Consider the following 10,303-nt stretch of genomic DNA (forward strand, 5'->3'; position numbering starts at 1 on the left):
TCTGAAGCTGCAGTACTAACAGCATATCTGCTCTCTTGGCACCAAGTCATTCCTAATTAGGTCTGCTCACCTAGACGTGGTGCTTCCTTTCTTCCCCACCAGCATCCTTATGCCTTCATGTCCCCTGATTTCTGGTTCTGCCATTTCTCATGACCTGGAGATGACACTGTTGATGTGGGTTCTAAAGGAAAAATTGCAGAGCCATCAAACATCTCTGTAGGTCATAGAAGGGGAGAAGGCTATACGTTTGAAAATCTTGCAGTATTTTACCCCACCAAAATTAGAATATAAACATTAGGGTGAAGAGTTAAGTCTCTAAAGTTTAAAAAATCCCATTAGCAACATGGGTTTTTCTGTATGTTAAGAAGTACATGCTTCCATGTACAATGCTTGGTGTCAGGCTATTTATCTCTTGTAAAAATAAAATACAGTGTGTGTGTGTGGAAAAAAAAAAAAAAAAGAAACCTGAAAAAACACAAAAAAAAAAAAAAAAAAGAAGTACAGAAATGGTGCTTATGAAAGACCTTAGAATCATTAGCCATTAGTGAAATACAAAAAGAAAAAAAAAATCAATGAGATACCACTCTACCCACTAGGATGGCTATCACCAAAAAAACTAATAACAAGTGTTGGTGAGGGTGTGGAGAAATTGGAACCCTCAAACACTGTTAGTAGTAATGTAAAATTATGCAGGTGTTTTGGAAAACGGCCTGGCAGTTCTTCAAAAGTTTATGCATAGAGTTACTATATAACCCAGCAGTTCCACTCATAGATACATACTCAAGAGAAATAAAAATATAAATCTGCAAAAACTTGTACACAATGTTAATAGCAGCATTATTCATAATGGCCAAAAAGTGGATACAATCCAAATGTCTATCGACTGATAATTGGATAAATAAAATGTGATATATCCACACAGTGGAATATTATTTGGCATAAAAAGGCATGAAGTACTGATACATGCTACAGCATGGATGAAGCTTGAAAACATTATGCTAAAGGAAAGAAACTAGACACAAAAGCCCACATATTGTATATTTCCATTTATGTTAAATCCCAGAATAGGCAAATCCATAGAGATAGAAAGTAGATTAATACTTTCCTAGGGTTGGAGGTTTCGGGGGGAAATTATGAGTGACTTCTTATGGATATGGTACTTGTTTTGGAGTTGTGAAAATCAGTTCACTGGAAAGAACACAATGAACATGAGATTACAATGTGTCAAATGCTCAGCACAGTTGTAATTGTTTGCCCTGGTAGAATGGAACACAACAGATGTAAAGAGATGCTATATTGAGAGAGCAATGTCAGCCAGAACGTCCATTTTTTTCTACACACAAGAAATTATCCATAATTAAATTCATCACTACTAGACCTGCCTTACAAGAAATGCTAAAGGGAGTTCTTTAAGTTGAAATGAGAGGATGCTAACTAACAACATGAAAACATATGAAAGTATAAAACTCATAGTCAAATTCTAAATGCTCTCATATTGTAATAGTGGTATAAAAATTACTTTTAACTATCATAAAAGTAAAAAGACAAAGTATTCATTATAACTATAGCTACAATGATTTGTTAATGGATATATAATATATAAAATATTTGAATTGTGATGTCAATAACATAAAATGTGGAATTATGAGAAGTTAAAGTGTAAAGTTGTATGCAGTCAAAGTTAAGTGTTATCACTTAAAGTTAAGTTGTTATCAGCTTAAAATAGACTGTTATAACTATAAAATGTTTATGTAATCCTCATGGTAACCACAAGTAAAAAACTTGAAGTATACACATAAAAGATAAGGAGAAAGGAATCAAAGCATACCTCTACCCAAAAAAGCATCAAATCACAAAGAAAGACAATAAGAGAGAAAGAAAGAAACTACAAAACAGTAAAGAAAAATTTGCAAAATGGAAATAGCAAATCCTCACTTATCAATAATTTCTTTAAATATAAATGGATTAAAATTTCCAATCAAAAAACACAGAGTGGTTAAATGGATTATTTTTTTAAAAGCTAGAACAATATACTGTCTACAAGAGACTCACTTTAGTCTTCAGAACACACGTAGGCTGAGTGTGAAGGGATGAGAAGAGATATTCCATGCAAGTGGCAATGAAAAGAGAGCAGGAATGGCTATACTTAGACAAAATAGACTTTAAGTCAAAAACTGTCATGAAAGACAAAGAAGACAACTGTACAATGCTAAAGGGGTCAATTCATCAAAATGATATAACTGTTATAAATATATATATCCCCAACGTCAGAGCACTTAAATATATAAAGCAAATCTTAACAGAACTGAAAGGAGAATTAGTAATACAATAATAGTAGGGAATTTCAATATGTCACTTTCAGCGATGGATAGATCATCCAAACAGAAAATCAATAAGAAAACGGCAGACTTGAACAACACTATAGACCAAATTGACCTAACAGACATATACATAATGTTCCATCCAACAGCAGTAGAATATACATTCTTCTTAAGTGCACACGGACCATTCTTCAGGATAGATCATAAAATAGGTCACAAACCAAGTCTTAGCAAATTTAAGAAGATTGAAATCATATCAAATATCTTTTCCAACCATAATGTTTAGAAATCAGTAACAGGAGAAAATTTTGAAAATTCATAAATAGGTGGAAATTAACACACTCTCAAGTAAACAGTGGGTCAAAGAAGATAATCAAAAGAGAAATAAAAATATCTTGAGATCAAAAAAAGAAAATACAGCATACCAAAACTTATGGGATGCTGCAAAAGCAGTTCTAAGGGAAATTTATAGTGATAAGTGCCTACATTAGGAAAAAAAAAAAAGATCTCAAAAAATAATGTAACTTTGTACCAGAAGAAACTTGAAAAACAACAAACTAAACCTAATGTTAGCAGAAGGAAGAAAATAACAAAGATCAGAGCAGAAATAAATTAAATAAAGACTAGATAAAAATAGAAAAGATCAATGAAACTAGGAGTTGGGTTTTTGAAAGATAAACAAAATTGACAAACCTTTTGCTAGACTAACAAGAAAAAAAGGAAAGAAGACAAATAAAATTATAAATGAAAGAGGAAACATTGTAACAGTTACCACAGAAATACAAAGAATTGTAAGATACTATTATAGACATTTATACACCAACAAATTGGACAACCTAGAAAAAAATGGATAAATTCATAGAGCATACAATCTGTTAAGACCAAATCAGAAATAGAAAATCTGAGGAGACCAATAACAAGTAAGGAGATTGAACCAGTAATCAAAAATCTCCCAACAAGGAAAATGTCAGGATGGCTTCACTGGTGAATTCTGCCAAACAATTAAAGAAGAATTAATACCAATTCTTCTCAACTCTTCCAAAAAATTGAAGAGGAGGTAGTACTTCCAAATTCCCAGCATTACACTGATACCAGAGCTAAACAAGTACACTACAAGAAAATTACAATACAATATCCCTTTGAACATAGATACAAAATCCCTTAAAAAAAAAAAAAAAAAGTAGCAAACTAAAAGCACACTAAAAAGGATCATACACCATGAGCAAGTGGGATTCATCCCTGGGGTGCAGTGCTGGTTCAATATATGCAAATCATTAAATGTGATATACCACATTATAGAATGAAGAATAAAAATTATATGTTCATCTCAATTGGTGCAGGAAAAGCATTTAACAAAGTTCAGCACACTTTCATGATAAAAAGTCTTAACAAATTAGATATGGAAGGAATGTACCTCAACATAATAAAGGCCATATATTGACAAGCCCACAGCTAACATCATACTCAACAGTGAAAAGCTGAACCCTTTTCTTCTAAGATCAGTAACAAGGCAATGATGCCAACTCTCATCACTTCTATTCACTATAATACTGGAAGTCCTAGACAGATCAATTAGGCAAGAAAAAGGAATAAAAGACATCCAAATTGGAAAGGAGGAAGTAAAATTGTCTCTGTTTGCAGATGACATAATATTATATACACAAAACCCTAAAGACTCCACCAAAAAAACTGTTAGAACTAATAAACAATTTAATAAAGATGTAGTATACAAAATCAGCTTACAAAAATTAGTTTCATTTCTATGCGCTAATAGCAAACTATATGAAAAAAGAAATTAAGAAAACAATTCTGTTTACAATAGCATCAAAAAATACCTAGAATAAATTTTACCAAAGAGGTGAAAGATCTGTACACTAAAAACTATAAAACATTGATGAAAGAAATTGAAGACATAAATAAATAGAAAGATATTTATGTTCATGAATTAGGAAAACTAATATTGTAAGATGTCTAAACTATGCAAAGTGATCTACAGATTCATTGCAATCCCTACCAAAATTCCATTGGCATTTTTCACAGAGATAGAACAAATAATCATAGAATTTGTATGTAATCACAAAAGGCACCAAATAGCCAAAGCAATCTTGAGTAAAAAGGACAAAGCTGGGGGCATCACACTACCAGATCTCAAAATAGACTACAAATTTATAGTAACCAAAATAGCATGATCATAAATGGAATAAAACAAATGGACCAATGGAACAGAATAGAGAGCCCAGAAATAAATCCATGCATTTATGGTCACTTGATCTTTGGCAAAGGTACCAAAACACAAAATGGGGAAAGGAAAGTATCTTCAATAAATGGTATTGGGAAAACATTATCCTCATGCAGAAGAATGAAACTGGACACTTATCTCACTCCGTATACAAAAATCAACTAAAAATGATTAAAAACTTAAATGTCAAATCTGAAACTAAAACTACTAGAGGAAAACATAGGGCAAAAGCTTCTTGACATTGGTCTGGGCAATGGTTTTTAGATACGACCCCAGAAGCACAAGCAACAAAAGCAAAATAGACAGATGGGATTGCATTAAGCTAAATACACTTCTGCACAGCAAAGGAAACAATCCGGAGAGTGGAGAGAAATTTATGGAATAAGAGAAAATATTTTCATACCATACATATGATTAAGAAGCTCATATCCAAAATATATAAGGAACTCATAGAACACAATACTGAGAAGAAAAACCTGATTAAAAAATAGGCAAAGGACCTGAATAGACACTTCTCAAAAGAAGACATACAAATGGCCAACAGGTATATGAAAAAATGTTAATCATTACTATTCATCACAGAAATGCACATCAAAATAAAAGTGAGATACCATCTTATGTCTGTTAGAATGGCTATTATCAGGAAGACAAAAGATAACAAGTGTTGGCAAGAATGTGGAGAAAAGGGAACACTTGTGCACTGTTGGTAGAAATGTAAATTGATATAGCCATCATGGAAAACAGTATGGAGGTTCCTCAAAAGATTAAAAATAGAACTACTATATGATCCAGTAATCCCACTGCTGGGTCTATATCCCAAGGAAATGAAAAGAGTCTAGAAGAGATATCCCATGTTCATTGAAACATTCACAATAGCCAAATATGGAATCAACTTAAGTGTTCATGAGCAGATGAATAGATAAAGAAAATTTGATATATATGTACAATGGATATAGTCAGCCTTAAAAAAGGAAGAAAATTGTGTCATTTGTGACAACATAGATGAACCTGGAGGACATTATGCTATGAAATAAGCCAGGCACAGAAAGACAAATACTGCATGATCTCACTTATATGTGGAATCTAAAAAAGTTAAACTCATAGATGCAGAGAGTAGAATGATGGTTACCAGGAGCTGGGGAAAGTGTGGTGGGGAAAACAGGGAGATGTTTGTCAAAGAGTGCAAAGTTGTAGTTATATAGTTTGGATGAATAAGTTTGGAGATCTAATGTACTTCATCATGATTATAGATAATAATACTGTATTGAATACTGGAGATATGCTAAGAGAGTAGATTTCAGGTGCTCTTATCACAAAAGTTTGGTAACTGTGAGAAGATGATATGTTTTTTAAATTTATTTTATTGAAATATAGTTGATTTACAGTGAGGTGTTAATTTTTGCTGTACAGCAAAGTGGTTCAGTTATACATATGTGTACATTCTTTTTCATATTCTTTTCCATTATGGTTAATCACAGGATATTGAATATAGTTCCCTCTGCTATACAATAAGACCTTGTTGGTTATCCATTCTATATATAATTTGCATCTGCTAACCCCAGACTTCCAATCCATCCCTCCCCTCCCCCCTTCCTCTAGGCAACCACAAGTCTGTTCTGTATGTCTGTGAATCTGTTTGTTTCATAGATAAGTTCATTTGTGTCATATTTTAGATTCCACATATAAGTGATATCATATGGTATCCATCTTTGTCTTTCTGACTTACTTCACTTAGTATAATAATCTCTAGATTCATCCATGTTGCTGCAAATGGCATTATTTCATTCTTTTTTATGGCTGAGTAGTACTCCATTGTATATATGTACCACATCTGCTTTATTCATTCATCTGTTGATGGACATTTAGGTTGTTTTCATGTCTTGGCTATTGTGAATAGTGCTGCTGTGAACATAGGGGTGCATGTATCTTTTTTAAATGATAGTTTTGTCCGGATATATGCCCAGGAGTGGGATTGCTGGGATGGCAACTCTATTTTCAGTTTTTAGGAGGATGCTCCATACTGTTTTCCATAGTGGCTGCACCAATTTTCATTCCCAACAGTGTAAGGGGATTCCCTTTTTGAGGGGATGGTATGTTAATTTGCTTGACTGTAATAACCATTTCATATGATATGATATGTATATGCATATCAAATCAACATGTTGTATGCCTTAAATATACACAATTTAAAAATGGTTAAAAAGAATTATTTAAAATGATATTTTAATAAATTAAAAAGTTATCATACAAATAAATGTGATCAACTGGAAAAAGAGAAAAAGAAAAGACAAAAAGAAATTCTCCAGAATGAAAAATATTGATCTATTCACTGATATTACTAGAGAATTCACCTTTTCCATCCACTTCCTCAGGGCCCCCTTGATCTCCTTTTTTCTCAGGCTGTAGATGACAGGGTTAAACATAGGGGCCACAACACAGCATGGCACAGAGACCAGGAAGTCCAGGATGTAGCTTATACTGGGTCTGTTATAGTTTAAGTTGGCTGTACCAAACACAGGGAGGTGGGATGCACAGGTAGAGAAGGCCTTACTCCTGCCCTGGGCAGAGGGAATGCTAAGGATGTCAGAGATGATGAGCATGTACGACACTGCAGTAAATAGGCATGAGCTCAGGCCAGTGGTGGTGCTGGCCATATGGAACACAGACCCACTGAGAGAGGTGTCTGAGCAGGAGAACTTCAGGGGCAATGGGATGTCACAGAGAAAGTGGCTGACCTGGTTGGGTCCACAGAGAGTGTCAGCACTGTGTGTTTCACAGAATTCTCTAGCCCATACAGTCAAGTCCCACTCAACAAATATACGCAGACCTTCAGACTCATGAGGAGCAGATATTGAAGAAGGTGGCAAATGGTTACATATTGGTCATGTCACAGCAGCCAACAAGACAGCGTCAGCACCAGCACCAGCACAGGTCACAAGGAATAAGATCTGGGAAAGGCAGCGCTCATACAAATTGGTTTTCTTCTCCTAGAATAAGTTCACCAGCATGACCAAAATGGTGGTAGATGAGTAGAAGATGTCCAAGAAACTCAAAGTGCTGAGAAAATAATACATTGGCGTATGGAGGGCAGGATTGACTCTGACCATTGTTAATGTGAAAGTATTTCCCAGAAGAGTTATCAGATAAATGATCAAGAAGACCAGGAAGAATGACCCTTATAATTCAGGATGGTTGGAATGTCCTAGGAAGATGAATACAGCCACCACACCTTGATTTTCCATTTCTTTGAGTTCTTTCTCAATTGAAACGAAAATTAGGAAATGAAAAGACAACAAGATACAGGGACAAACACAGGGAGAACTAACACTCATCCTTTATTTCATGGATTAAATTACATCTCTTCTAGATAGTGTAGTTTGACACTTTGAGACTAGGATATATGCATTCCACCTCATTCCCATGCTCCTTTGCCCCTGTGATTACCTGTCATGCCTTCACTATTACCTATTAGTTCGTTTGACTCCCCTATCAGTCTATAATTTCTATTAGGTGAGGGATATATCTCTCATTAATCCATATGTACTCTATAAAACTTTTGTGAGAATTAAGGAAGGAAGGAAATTCAGTGTTAAGCACTGACATTGAAAAATAGCAGTTGATGAATTAAACTGGAACCAAAATATTTTTCTTCCCAACCTCCTTCTTCCTTGGGAAGAAGTCACAATATCAAATTCTAATTTACTGGGTATGAAATAGCCTCCATGACCTTTTCCCCCTGGTGTTATTCATGAGAATTTGTTACATTCTGTGGCAGAAGGGAATTTGCAGATGTAGTTAAGGTTATTCATCACCTGACTTTAAAATACAGAGATTATCCTGTATTATTCAAGTGTGCCTTATCTAACCACATGAGCCCTTAAAAGCAGAGTAGAAGATGAATTCGGAGATTCAAATCACAAGTAGAATTCTATGTGTCATTGTTGGCTTGAGGATGAAGGGGGCCGTGTGTTAAGGTAACGGTTTAACAGTTGGTCCTAAAATCATAAGAAACTAAATTTTTCTAACAACTTGAATAAAGGTGAAGGTGGAATCTTCCCCAGAGTCTCTAGATAAGAACCCAGTCCAGATGACACACTGTGATTTCAGTTTGAGCTAGGCTCATGCTGTGTACTTCAATGAGACAGAGCATCCAGCTGAGCCATGCTGTGCCTGGCCTTCTGACCCACAAAACTGTGAGATAATAAGTAAGTGATTTTAAAGGAAATGCTTTCAGCTTTTCACCATTGAGTATGATGTTAGCTATGGGCTTCTCATATAAGATCTTTATTATGTTGAGTTGTGTTCCCTCTATATACACTTTATTAAGAGTTTTTTTAAATTGTAAATGGATGTTGAATTTTATCAAAATTTTTTTCTGTATCGATTGAGATGATCAGGTGGTTTTTCTTCTTCAGTTTTTTAATGTGGTGTATCACATTGATTGATTTTCAGATATTGAACCATCTTTGCATCCCTGTGACAAATCCCATTTGATCCAGGTATATGATCCTTTTAATGTATTGTTGGATTTAGTTTGCTAATATTTTGTTAAGGATTTTTGCATCTATGTTCATCAGTAATATTGGCCTATAATTTTCTTTTTTTGTGTGATATCTTTGCCTGGTTTCAGTATCAGGGTGACATTGGCTGCATAGAATGAGTTCATTCCTTCCTCTGCCATTTTTTGGAATATTTTGAGAAGGATAGTCATTAACTTTTCTCTAAATGTCTGTTAGAATTCACCCGTGAAGCCATCTGGTCCTGGACTTTTGTTTGTTGGAAGTTTTTGTTTGTTTGTTTGTTTGTTTTTGTTTGTTATTACTGGTTCAACTTCATTACTGGTGATTGGTCTTTTCATATTTTCTGTCTCTTCCTGATTCAGTCTTAGGAGATTGTGTATTTCTAGGAATTTGTCCATTTCTCTACGTTTTCTATTTTATTGGCATATGTCTTTGTAGTAATCTCTTATGATTCTTTGTATTTCTGTGTTATCAGTTGTAACTTCCCCTTTTGCATTTCCGATTTTGTTGATTTGGGCCCTCTCTCTTATTTCTTGATGAGTCTGGCTCTAGGTTTATCAATTTTGTTTATCTTTTCAAAGAATCAGCTCTTAGTTGCATTGATCTTTTCTATTGTATTTTTAGTCTCTATTTTATTTATTTCTGCTCTGATCTTTATGATTTCTTCTATTAACTTTTGGGGGTTTTTCTTTCTTTTCTACTTCCTTTAGGTATAAGGTTAGGTTGTTTAATTGAGATTGCCTTGTTTCCTGAGGTAAGCTTGTATCATTATAATCTTGGTTATAGACTTGGATGTCTGATTAATTTCCCAGGTTAGGGACATTTTCAGCTATTATGTCTTCATATATGTTCCCTGTCCCTTTCTCTTTTTCTTCTCCTTCTGGGATTCCTATAATGCAAATGGCAGTATACTTGATGTTGTCCTAGAAGTCTCTTAAACTGCCCTCATTTATTTTTTTCTTTTTTCTTTTTTCTGTTCATCTTCAGTGATTTCCACTTCTCTGTTTTCCAGCTCATTGATTCATTCCTCTGTATCATTTAGTCTCCTGTTTATTCCTTCTAGTGTATTTTTTATTTCAGTATTGTATTCTTCATCTCTCTTTGGTTGTTATTTATATTTTCTAATTTTTTGTTACAAAATTCTAACTTCTCACTGTGGGCATCCATTCTTCTCTGAAGTTCTTTGATCATCTTTATGATCATTACCTTCAACTCTTTATCAG

At 34.2% G+C, this 10,303-nt stretch overlaps 1 pseudogene across 1 annotated transcript; it reads right to left on the reverse strand.

Moving 5' to 3' along the window:
- Positions 1–499: 499 nt before the first annotated feature.
- LOC309659761 (olfactory receptor 5J3-like) lies at positions 500–8,771 on the reverse strand (annotated as a pseudogene). The gene has a single exon. The product of its transcript is annotated as an olfactory receptor 5J3-like (transcript).
- Positions 8,772–10,303: the final 1,532 nt, after the last annotated feature.

This window comes from Balaenoptera physalus, assembly GCF_965194825.1.
Source record: "Balaenoptera physalus genome assembly, chromosome: 1".
Classification (NCBI taxonomy): Eukaryota; Metazoa; Chordata; class Mammalia; order Artiodactyla; family Balaenopteridae; genus Balaenoptera; species Balaenoptera physalus.